The sequence below is a fragment of the Hippocampus zosterae genome, chromosome 11 (genome assembly GCF_025434085.1).
Source record: "Hippocampus zosterae strain Florida chromosome 11, ASM2543408v3, whole genome shotgun sequence".
In the NCBI taxonomy this organism is placed as follows: Eukaryota; Metazoa; Chordata; class Actinopteri; order Syngnathiformes; family Syngnathidae; genus Hippocampus; species Hippocampus zosterae.
Genome location: NC_067461.1, coordinates 87,069 through 100,372, shown reverse-complemented (window position 1 = coordinate 100,372; position 13,304 = coordinate 87,069).

The following is a 13,304-nucleotide window of genomic DNA, read 5'->3' as shown; positions in this document are numbered from 1 at the left end:
AAACAAGCACGGCGGCGGGCGGAGACACAAAACAAGAGCAGAACGATCCCGCCGACGCGTGTGCTAGCGGTCGGCCATATTTCAACCTTTATATGTCCCACGATGGAGAAAATGTGCAAATAAGTCAACGGTGGGCATCCAAAAGCTCGGACTCCTTTGGAACAAGAGTTACATGGACACGATGACGATCGCGGAGACTCAAAAAAGTTGGAATGAGTTTTTCAGCGGGATCACGACGGGGAGCCTGCGACGTGACGCTAACATTTAGGTATGCGCTAGCAAACAACGACAATAAGGCACCACATCACCAAACTTACTTTTTGCGCATTCCAGATGGATTTAGTCATCTATATTTTATGTGTATCAGATAAATGTGAATCTGCCTCAAAACATTCATTCATTCATTCATTCATCTTCTGTACCGCTTGATCCTCACTAGGGTCGCGGGGGGTGCCGGAGCCTATCCCAGCTGTCTTCGGGCAGTAGGCGGGGGACACCCTGAATCGGTTGCCAGCCAATCGCAGGGCACACAGAAACAACCATTCGCACTCACACTCACACCTAGGGACAATTTAGAGCGTCCAATCAGCCTGTCATGCATGTTTTTGGAATGTGGGAGGAAACCGGAGCACCCGGAGAAAACCCACGCAGGCCCAGGGAGAACATGCAAACTCCACACAGGGAGGCCGGAGCTGGAATCGAACCCGGTACCTCTGCACTGTGAAGCCCACGTGCTAACCACTGGACTACCGGGCCGCCCCTGCCTCAAAACAACAATTTCAAAATAGACGATCTATCAATCTGTCTCTCTCTCTCTCCCAACGTGAAATTGGAACAATCCATCACTCATCCAAATCAAAGTCAAACTGTCATTCTCCACAATTTGCCCCAGGGGGGGTCGACGAAAGCCGCCGGCTCATGAAGAGCAAAACGCTTAACGAGGTGTCCTGTCGACGACACAAAGCGGGCCGGCTTGCCGCTCGCTGCCGGCGGCCATCTTGGTTTCTGACGCGCCGCTAATTAGACGCTAATGCTAACATTCATCACTCAATATGACAAACGCTGGTGTGTGTGTGTGTGTGTGGTGGCTATCATTACATGGCCACACACACACACACACACACACACAAGCCCGTCCTTTCATCTTGCAAAGGAATGTTTGTCACCATGACGATGAGGCACTTCACCGGACCACAAAAGAGGGTGACTCATAACACGCGTCGTGGCGCTCGCGTCCTTCTCGCAGCTCCTCGCGTCGTCTGCTGCCGAGTAACTCTCGCCTTCCTTCCGGGAGTCTCCTGCTGCGAGCAAGTGCATTCTTCCCAAAGTGTTGCCTGGGACAGACGGACACAAAGACATTGAAAAACGGCAACGACAAATCGCAAAGAGTGCCCGGCGAAAGCTGAAGCGGCCCGAAGCGGCTCGGGGGCAAATCATGCTGGGGGCTTTTGTGTTGTATGGACGTTGTCAATAAAGCAGCACTTGTTTTGTTTCCTCGCCTGCGATTTGGCCCGCGCGTGCGCGCGCAAGCATCACCGCAAAGCAACCGGCGAGTTGGTTTGAGAACCAAAGACCAAAGTCCAGCGACGATGATTCCATCAACGTTGGTACGAAAGTGGCCCCAAAAGTGAGAATTTACAGTTGCCAACAACACATTTGATAGCCGTCGGCGCCGCGGCCAAAATGGCGGCTTCCACGGCGGGTGCCCCCCCCCCCCTCCCATCCCGAAACTCGCTTGGCAGAGGACGGAAAGGGAGGGGCCTTTGGATTTTTCAGACCGCAGACAGGTCACGATCACGGAACCTTCTCTGACGGTTTGGCCGGGGTTGCGGTCTAAGCTCGAATCGTATCGCGAGCGCTAGCGAACCCCGAGAGCCACCTAGCGAGGAGGACTCATGCGGCGGGGGGGGGGGGGGGGGGTGCAGATGGCGACCGACTCGAGCGTGCCTCCGCAGTGACGGAGGAGTCGCCCCCGCCCCCCCCCGGAGGAGGTTGCCACGGCGACGGCAGCCAGACGGGAGAGCCCCGTCTTCCGACTACTCGCCGCGACTCGATAATTGGCACATTATCGCCGGCCAAAACGTCGGCGCGAGGACGCTCGGTCCTCACGCGCGAAAAAATTCCGCCGAGGAGAGTGTCACAAAGAAAAGAAGCCAAGTCGAGATTGAACGTGGTTCCCGGCGTTGGGACTTGACGTGCGATCTATGGAGGGATTAGCAACACGCGCGCACACCGCGCGCTAACAATGGCGATCACAGATGGGCAAAATGTTCCAGTTGGGGAGGAATTGGATCAAAACTCAAAAAGACAAGCACATCTTTGGAAGATCAGAATTTCGGGGTTTTGGTGCTAGTTCAACAGAAGTGTGTCATGGAGTGTCGTGGCACACCAAATAAGTGTTGACTCACAGAATTCAGGATAGCACGCAATCAAAACACAAAATGAGAAAAGGAAAAGGCCACCAAAACACTGAGCATGCCAGGGAACAACCCAAAACGTCGGACGTCTTGCGTCTTCCGAGACTTTTGTGTCGCGAGGTTTGGGAGCGCTTGATTTGACATGCCAGAACGGCGGCCGGCGTGTCCAGCAGCGCGTGGCTGCTAATTGTTAGCAAACATCGTCCCTGATATGGTCATCGATTGTGAGCGCACTAAGCAGTAAATGTCACCGCAGCCATTGATTTTTAGCGTTCCGTTTCGCCGCTAATTGGTCAACGATCGCTAGCGGGTTGACGGCAGGCGCTAATGGCGGGCTTTTGTGCGGCGCGTCCATTGCTGGCACGTGTTTCCGTGTCGACGGGGGAGATCCTTCATGAGTGAGTCAATCTGAGAGTTTTGGAGTCAAAGCTAACAAGCGCACAGATTGATTGGGAGGATGCGTCAAGGCTATCTCGGCTAACGCGTGGCACGCTTTGACGCGCTGTCAAACGGCGACATGCGAAGGGGGGGGAAACACAGAAAAGCAAGATGCAAAGTCAGAGTTTCCTATGAGATTCCAGATGAGCTTTCTGCTTGATCTGGCGACGTTTTGTTTTTCGTCTCCGTCCCGACGGCGGCGCTGCGGCGGCGACGATTCATCAAGCCGGAGGGGGTGCGATATGCAAATGAGATGAGTGTGAAGGCGGCGAAACATCAAAAGCCATCAGATTGCTCAAGCTTGACTTCAACTAAAATGAAAGAAGAAAAAAAACATCAGTCGATACGAGATATGAGTTCCGCTGAGATAATGCCTCACTAAAACCTTGAAAGAAGTTTGGATCTTGCGAACGCAGCCCAAGAAAGATAAGGTGCATTGATTCTTCAACACATTTTCAAATGTATAGAAGCCGTGGAGGGATGCTAATGCTAATCGCTCCTGGAGACTTGTTGCTGAATACATCATACATGTTTGAAGATTAGTGCCGAAAACGTGCAAAGAATGACAATTTCACAGAACTGAATTTAATCTTAAGAAGAAACTCTCTCCCTCTCTCACTATATATATATATTATATATGTATGTATATAGTCCAGTGGTTAGCACGTCGGCTTCACAGAGCGGAGGTACCGGGTTCGATTCCAGCTCCGGCCTCCCTGTGTGGAGTTTGCATGTTCTCCCCGGGCCTGCGTGGGTTTTCTCCGGGTGCTCCGGTTTCCTCCCACATTCCAAAAAAAAACATGCATGGCAGGCTGATTGAACACTCTAAATTGTCCCTAGGTGTGAGTGTGAGTGGTTATTCGTTTCTGTGTGCCCTGCGATTGGCTGGCAACCAATTCAGGGTGTCCCCCGCCTACTGCCCGAAGACGGCTGGAATAGGCTCCAGTACCCCCCGCGATCCTAGTGAGGATTAAGCGGTTCGGAAAATGAATGAATGAATGAATGAATGAATGAATGAAAAATGTATGTATATATTAGCTAGCTAGCTAGCTAGCTACATTCAGAACAGAAAGCCGTTCCCCATTCACATTCGTTCCTATCAAACAGACGGAGCACGATGGAAATAATAGGATGCCACTCTTTCCCGATTCCATTTTGACACCTTTCACATCCACCGGAGATTCTGAGAACGACAGGAAATTGCCAGGCTACCATCGTTCCAACACCCCGAATCAATCAGTACATTTCACATATAACAGCAAGCCGGGACATGTTGCGTGACCTTTGTTTCCCTATCGAATGGCGGTGGAAACACGCAGGAAAAAAGCCCCGCTCGGCTTTACTTTTCCCAATTTCGCATAAGTGCCGTTGATGCAGAAGGCGTCATTTTTGCGCCGCCGCTTCATATGCAGAAATGCCGCAGTGGAAAGGGCCAGGGGTCGAATTGCCGGGACACATCTGCCCCCCCCCCCCACCACCACCACCACCACCCAATCGGCGCCTTTCAGCGACATTGATGTGTCGGTGTGGATGCAGCTGATGTTCAATGCCAGCGCGGCAAGCCGCTTCCCGTCGCAGAGAGCAAACGAAGCCGTCATCGGGCCCACCCGCTGAGCACCAATTAGCGAATTTGCACAAGTGGAAATTTCAGCAAAATGCAGCACGGGCCAATCAGGTTTGAATTAGAGCAATTAAAACGGAAGCAGTCATTATTCATCTTGGCTTTCCCCGACCCCCCCCCCCACCCCCCTGCCACTTTCTTTTGTCAGCCGCAAATGTTTGCACGCGCCGTCGTGTTTATGGGCCAATAAGCTGAACGCGATGAACCATTGATCGGACACAAAGCGCTGGGTGGGATGTGAATACGAGATGTGATGCGAGCGGACTGAAAGCAGCGAAAATGTTTCCCAAAACAAACAAACTGAAGATGAGACATTGGGATAGAAAAAGCCTGCACCCCCCCCCCCCCCCCCTGTTGAAATTTCAGGATTTGTGGTAGGGGAAGATCAGTCAGTTCCAACGTTCTCGTGACATCACTTGTACAGCGCAACAACAAAGAAATAAACTGAGATCATGCGATTGCAAAAGTGCACACACCCCGGACGTGGCTGTGTTAAGAATGAAGCAATCGCAATCAAACTCGGCACATGCCCAATCCTAACTAACTAACCAATCCTAAGCTAACACAAGCTGACGCGACACGTCGAGCATGACATAAAAGTCAAGATGGACGAGCGATACTTTCATTTATCAGCGCCGGGAATCAGACCGATACACATCGACACATGTCGGGCAGGGAGACACCCTCGCCACTGAGCCATCATCATTATCATCATCAGCGCCACCACGTTTTTTTGGGGTTTTTTTAAAAGCGGTCGTCCATCATTCACGCCGGAGGGCTCCTTGCTGAAGCGCTGAGGCGATGACGTCCTCCCTCCCCCATCAAGTGCCATTAGCGTGCGTCATTAATTGATTTGTGTCATTAAGCACACAAAAAGATGAACGGCACATTAGTCACGAGCAAGGGCGCTATCGCAAAGGACAAAAATGGCATCCGTAGACACGCGGGAGAATTTCCATTTGTGAAGGGCCAGGCGAGTGCTTTAGCCTAGCGTCACGCTAACGACGGAGGAATTAGACAAGTGACACTGCAGCGATGCAAGTGATGCTATTCCTCTAAGCTAGCATGGTTACAAACGTAGCATTTTTTTCCACCATGTTGAATGTTCTCACCGCCAATCCTCTGCAATGATATTTCGTGCGCTCGCCGTAAACACATCTCTTGCCCTACGCCACCTCTATTGTGCCATCGTCGCGTCATAGATGGCGAGTCGTGTCCGCCAAGCAAAGAAAGGCCGAGCATTGAGCGAGCTGTTTAACGGCGCCGCTGTCAAAGGCCATCTTTCCGCCTCACTTTGGCCATTATCTCACCTCGGGCGGCGAACGGCTTCGCCAAAGCCGACCATTAGCGGCAACGCACTGCGTGGGCGCTAGCCGCTAGCCACGGGGCGCGGAGGGAGAGGGGCTCGGGGGGCGGAGGGGCAGAGGCCCAAACCCAGGGACCCCCCCCCCCCCCCCACCCACCAAAGCCAATGCCTGCGGGACGGCGCGCTAGCAGCGGTTAAATCGCAAATCTCCGCGGTGGACGGACGACGGGAAGCCCGGCGGGCAGCGACTTGGACAGCAGCACTGACGTGACGTGATTCCACAAACTCGGATGGCTAAAGTCAAGCTTCTCGATTTTTTTTACGAGGACTCATTCAGGCCCCTTGTCACATCCCGCTTGGATGACTGTCATGCGCTTGACTTTGGAGACGGCCGATCCTCCATCCAGCGTCTCCAGTTGGTCCCAAACGCTGCCGGACGCCTCTTGACCGGCACTCTTAAGAAGGAGCGCATTACAGTGGCATCATTCTAGAGTTTTTTTTTGAAGACCGTCTGATTTGTTTTCCAATCTTGAAATGGCCTCTCCTCTCTGAGCTCCCTGCCCGGTCCCTCAGGTCTACATGGGACCAGACACTATTAGCGGTATTGAGAACGAAGCGGAAGATCCGAGGGAACGAAGCCTTTTCCGTTGCCGGTCCCTCTCTTTGGAATGATCCCCCTTCGCTGGCCATCTTGAAAACTGGTCTTCATTTTTATTCTCTGGCTTTTGATTTTTGATTTTGATTTCTCTGACTTGATTTTTTTTTTTGTTGTTGGACTGTTTTTCTGGATTTGGCTGTCTTTGTTGTTTGTTGTTCATTGTGCTCCCTTGTAGAGCACTTTGTATTGATTTTAAAATGCTCAAGAAATACTGCTAAATGAAGTAGAGTTGTCCCCCAACATTTGAAAGTGGGCCCCCTGTTGGGGAGTCGTTGATGAGACCCGCCAGGCAAATGAAGCCGGTGGACTTGTGTGTCTTTGTTTTGTCGGATTTCATCGCAGCCTTCGATACGGCGGCCCCACACTGTTCTGCCGGCTGGTTTGCACAAAGCGGCGGGTGGGCAGTAGCGCTCGTGAGATCGATATCCCGCTGAGCCAAAAAGGACGCATGCTCCGTAAGATCCGTAAGACCGACCGCTTTTGTCCTGTCTGGAGAAAAGTCAAAGCGCAGACGTGACTGAATTTCTTTCATTTCAACAAAGAGAAACATCAAGTTGCGGGGTTTGGTCCCGGCGACCCTTGGGCCACCCGCTGACCCGTTGACCCGGGAGCCCAAACGTCTTATCTCACTAACCAACGGTCATGAAACCGGATCGGCAAAACGGTATTTCTTCTATCTCGGCTAGCTGTTCGTTACTGTGACTGCTAATTAAAGAGTGCGGGATTAAATTAGCAAAGCGGGTGAAGGCTCACCAAAGCGTATCCGTTACGGACCCTCCAAACACACTTTGTTGTTTGCTCTTTAAATTCAATTACAAGAGCACTTGCGTGACTTTGTGGGGATTTTTTTTTCTAATTTTTTTGTAGCCCCCTTGCGACGGATGCCCGGGCTTTGATGATGCCTCTAATCTGCCGTCATGTAACTAGTAAAGCCGCGGAAAAGACTAATTAATGCGCTAATAAAGGCACGCTATCAAACTCGGCTCGTTTGACTGAGAGGCAGCGGGCGAGTTGATCCTCCCACGGAAACACTCGAATAAGCGCGGCTGCAAAGAATGCTGCGATATTCCCCGTCCAAGACGAATGTTCCCTTTGGTGGGCGGCTGGCTTTTGTGTAGCGCTTACGTCGGCGTTGGTATCGCCTGAAGACCCGACTCCTCGCTCCGGTTTGTTAGCCAACATTCCAGAGAAACGCGACATCACTCTGGTGTGATCGAGTGCGTAAATCCACCATTTCAGATCAGATCTCCAACTGTAGACCCCCCACCAACCCCCACGCGTGATCACCGTGGGCTCAAAAGGCAGGGACTCAAAATTCATTCATTCATTCATTCATTCATTCTTCCGTACCGCTTGATCCTCACTAGGGTCGCGGGGGGTGCTGGAGCCCATCCCAGCTGTCTTCGGGCAGTAGGCGGGGGACACCCTGAATTGGTTGCCAGCCAATCACAGGGCACACAGAGACAAACAACCATGCACCCCCGCACTCACACCTAGGGACAATTTAGAGCGTCCAATCAGCCTGCCATGCATGTTTTTGGAATGCGGGAGGAAACCGGAGCACCCGGAGAAAAGCCACGCAAGCCCGGGGAGAACATGCAAACTCCACACAGGGAGGCCGGAGCTGGAATCGAACCCGGTACCTCTGCACTGTGAAGCCGACGTGCTAACCACTGGACTACCGGGCCGCCCAGGACTCAAAATGGATTCAGGAAAACACTTGGACTGGACGGGGCACACTGGAACAAACAAAATCAATCACGCAAACAAAGTCTTGGAAAAACCCCAAAACGCAAAGTCAAAACAAAGCAAAATACGATGACAAAGCAAACAAGCAAAACCAAAAAATGACAATAACACAACCATCCGACGCCGAGCGGTCGGCGCCGGAAGTCCCCGTTGAACCGAAAAAGCGAATGACAGGATAAGCGACAGGCGCGAAAAGCCGGCGCAAAAGCCCTACAATGCCACCTGCTGGTCACAAACAGAACAAAACCGTGACGACAGACTTGAGCTGACCTCGCCGAAGCTCACCTGTCCTACAGAGGACGTAATTCTACGTCTAAGTCTTTTTTTTTGTGTGTGTGTCATAAAGAGGAGGAGGGTCGGATGCAATCCGTGAATAACAATAAACCGTTTGCATTGTAAATCATGTCCAAAAAAAACGACCAGTAGGTGGCAGCGGTGTCTCACAAAAACAGCGAGTGTAAACTAGACTCTTTGACTTTGAAAGATGGCGTTATTCAAATTCAAACGAGTGACACATTTGGGAGATAACGATGGCGTTCTCCACCTGTCCGATTAAGGCCGTCCTGAGGGAAACTCAAAGTCGCTCATGGTGACGCAACTCCTTTTGGGCCGTTTGTTTAGAGATCAAACCGAGCAGTGTCGGCGTTGATTAAAACTTTGCGAAGCCTGCGAGGAAGCCGGTCCACTCCATTTTCACTAATGGTGGCAACAATGAAGTCATCACGAGCTGCCGGCTCCGGTCCAGCACTGCTGATTGACACACTTTGATGTGTGTGTGTGTGTGTGTGTGTGTGAGAGTTGTTTTCTTTTGTTTTTTGTTTTTTTTCCCAGCAAGTACACAAAATCCATGTTTGCTTCGCTGGAAGAAAAAAAGCATTTGCTCAGGTTCACGTCCCCCAAGAGTTTTCAGGCCAAACAGAAACGTTTGTTGCGCCGCTTATCAGGATTTCGTGCTGTTTGAAGCGGCGGCGGCGGCGCTAATAACGTGTGTGTGGATCCGGCTCCACTGCAGCAGTTAAGACGACGGGCGCCTCTCGTTCATTATCGATGTCGTCGGCATGGCGGGGCCACGAGGAACAACGCGGCAGGGAGTGCGCCCGATTGGACAAAATCAAGGCTTCACACATCTGCTACCACCTGGCTGCAGATGGCCCACCCACATAAATACAAACCAAAAAAAAAAACAGACCGGCTGAAGGTTGGCAACTGTGGAAACCGTGGCGACGATGATATGGGCGAACGCGGGCGGAACCCCGGCCGGTCTGACCGTAAGTATTGTCACTTTCACGTTTTTTCACAAGTGGATACTATTGGTCTGTGGCCCCCGTGCCAGCGCTCACTTTGGCCCATTATTAACCAAGTTCAAGTCTTCAAAGTAGCTCTGCAACTCATCGATGAACTATGCAGACCTGTTAAATGTCGGAGAAGTGTTGGACAAGCGCACCTTTTCTCTAACCCTGACCCTGACCCTAACCCTAACCCCTAACCCTGACCCTTACCATAACCCCAACCCCTAACCCTGACCCTAACCCCAACCCTAACCCCTAACCCTGACCCTTACCCTAATCCCAACCCCTAACCCTGACCCTTACCCTAATCCCAACCCCTAACCCTGACCCTAACTCCAACCCTAACCCTTAACCCTGACCCTAACCCCAACCCCTAACCCTGACCCTAACTCCAACCCTAACCCCTAACCATGACCCTAACCCTAACCCCAACCCCTAAACATGACCCTAACCCCAACCCTAACCCCTACCCCCTAACCCTAACCCCAACCCTAACCCCTACCCCTAACCCCAACCCTAACTCTAACCCTAACCCTGACCCTGGCCCTGACCCTAACCCTGACCCCAACCCTAACCCCTACCCATAACCCCTAACTCTAACCCTAACCCTGACCCTAACCCTGACCCTAACCCTAACCCTGACCCCAACCCTAACCCTGACCTTGACCCTGACCCTAACCCCTAACCCTTAACCCCTAACCTAAGCCGTGCAGCATCATGTCGCCTGTGTGTGTCTTCGACATTCCATCCATCCATCCGTGCATTCTCTCGCGCTTCCCGACCCGGGGTCGGGTCGCGGGGGCAACGGCTTTAAAAGGGAAGGTCCGACTTGCTTCTCCCCAGCCACTTCTTCCAGTTCTCATCCCAAGGCGTTCCCGGGCCAGCGTGGTCCCCGGGGCCTCCTGCTGGCGGGACGTGCACGGAACACTTCTGAACACGCTGAATCCCAAACGCCTGCTAGTCACACGACAGGATCCTTCTTCTCGGCTCCTCTGCGGCTTGATGATGATGACACAGTTGTGCTTGTTGAGTCAATGACAGAACGCACTTGCGTCATGGTTTGCGCCTCGTCCGCTGGGTGCTCTTTGTTCTTCTTCTTGGTGAACGCAATCCCGCTCCTTTTAACGTCTTTTGTTTCCTGTGGCTCTCAAGCTTTTCCGGGGCCTTTCAAAGTTCACCTCGTGGCGTTCCGATGACACAAAAAGTGTCTTTGCAGATTGTCGCGGAGCGCCGTGCCAGCAGACGCCGAATTGTCTGATTGGACCGATAACGAGGAAGGTTTAGCGACAGGGGCGGCCGGCGATTTGGCGACAAGTCGCGGTGAAACGAGCCTCGGCTTTATCAAACAGTCATCGCGCTCACCGCACCGCCATCTGTCAGAATTACGCACTGGAAAGCCAACAGAAGGCTGGCAGCCATTTCAAAATGGCCACTGCAGTTTGTCACGCAGCTGAAAGCCCACCATGAAGGCATAGACTATAGGGGGTTGGGGGGGGGTTGGTGGGAATCGAATCCGTCCCCCGCTTGTGCGTTTTTTTGCGAGGCAAAGCAGTCAGGTTTGCAATTTGGAATGGCTTGGTCCCGTTTGACAAATGTCCTCCCTACTATTTGCCAGATTCAATGAAGAGCAGTCGGGGCTAAGTGTCGCGTTGCAAAATCTTTGCTAATTGCTTTCCGACCTCCGAGTACTCCGCTTGTGTTTCACGTGAGCCGGACAAAGGACCGATGACGGTCCGATCGCAGAAAGCAACCGTGTCTTCCGAGACCACCTCTTCGGTGAAACCCAAGGCCTCTTTCTGGAGAATGCAAAAAAAAAAAATACGGATCATCCGAAAGCAGCTCAAGGCCCAAAGTGAGCCCGTTCTGCTGACGGGACGGGGAAGGTTTTCGTTCTCCAATGGCTAATGGCGTTCCTTTTATTGACTTCCCTTCTCCGTGGCGAGCCAAATTTAGTTTGGCGTGATTTGCCCCCCCTCGCAAAAGATGCTCTGAGCCGGGCGGCCGCCGTCCGTCTCTATTTGTGGATCGATGGCAACGCGGCGAGAGTGTGTTCGGGGTTATTACAATAGCGCCTCGGTTTTCTATCGCAACACGAGCTACAAATATATCAAAAGAGAGCGCTTTTTTTTTTTTTTTTTGCGTTGGGTGGATTTCACCAACAACAGCCTCCGCCGCCTTTCGTCCGTCCGGGGCGCAAAGACGGAGCAAAAGGAGAATTTTCACCTTGTCGTCACGCCGCAACGTTTGCATTGAAAAGGTTCGCTACTATGAAAACATGACAATATGAATGCAGGAATGCAAACATGGGAACGGGAATGTCATCATGCGCCTGTCTGCCTTGGGGGGGGGGGGGGGGGGGACAAACCACAGCGAGAGAGGCAAAGCGCGATCAATGGTTGCCGTTAGCGACGCGGCTTGCGCGCAGAGACGCTAACACCTGCCGTCGGACGCGGAGCTAAATCATTTCGTATCTTGCAGGGGAAACATTATCCCGCAAATTTCGGGGATCTGCGGAGAGTTACGACCTGTCGAGAACCCGCCGCAGGGAACCAATCGAGCAAATATTTTTGTCAATGTGTTTGTGTAAAAACGTGTTGTAAAATAAGACCGCTACCTACAGCTAGCTTGTTATTGTTTTTCAGTCTTTGGCATTGACATTCCGGATTCTCCTCCACGGAAGTCCGACTTTTTTTGACCGGAGCTGAACCAGAGCGCACTTCAGGATGCAGTCAGGAATTAAATTCCTGACAGACTGTTGCACGCAAACGTTCCTTCTCCCCAAATTGCCCCGCTGGCTCTCAGCGCCGCTTAAAACCTCCAGAAGTGGCAGAGGAAGTCGCGTACGCTAATCCCGTTAGCCTGCTAATCGGCGTCGACGCGCGGGCCAGACGAGGCTATGCGCGGCTAACGGCGTCTGCCTGCCGTGGGGGGGGGTATCCGCGGATCCATTACCCATTATCATCCGGGGGCTCTCGGGATTAATGTGGATCAAGTGAGGGGAGCGCCAGAGAAAGGGAAAGAATAGCGACTCGGACTCATATCGCGTTGGCGTTCTGCCAGGCTAGCCCGCTCGCCGCGCGGCGATTAGCCTCACGCAAGAGCCGGCCGGCCACGCCGCGCTATCCTCTGTGACGGTAATTGAAAAGTAGATGGAAGTCAGTGAACGCGAAAACACAATCTCATTGAGCTACGCCGAGTCGAGTCGGGATTTCTGAAAAGCAGATGCAGCATGTAGTCAGCGGAGGCAATCAATCAATGGATTGGTTCAATCAATTGGAGGTCAGGAGCTGTTCCTCAAGTGCTGATGATCAAGTGTGTGAGGAGCACAGACACAGAAAAAGCGGAGCGAGTCCGCTAGCAATTTTCTACGAATCTGAGGTTGTCTCAGATCATAATTAATAATAATAAAAGTAATAATAATAATATTATTATTAATTATTATTATTAATAATTAATATTCATCCGGGCGGCCCGGTAGTCCAGTGGTTAGCACGTGGGCTTCACAGTGCAGAGGTACCGGGTTCGTGCATGTTCTCCCCGGGCCTGTGTGGGTTTTCTCCGGGTGCTCCGTTTCCTCCCACATTCCAAAAACATGCGTGGCAGGCTGATTGAACACTCTAAATTGTCCCTAGGTGTGAGTGTGAGCGCGAATGGTTGTTCGTTTCTGTGTGCCCTGCGATTGGCTGGCAACCGATTCAGGGTGTCCCCCCGCCTACTGCCCGAAGACAGCTGGGATAGGCTCCAGCACCCCCCGCGACCCTAGTGAGGATCAAGCGGTTTGAAAGATGAATGAATGAATAATATTCATCCGCTTCTCGAAACATCC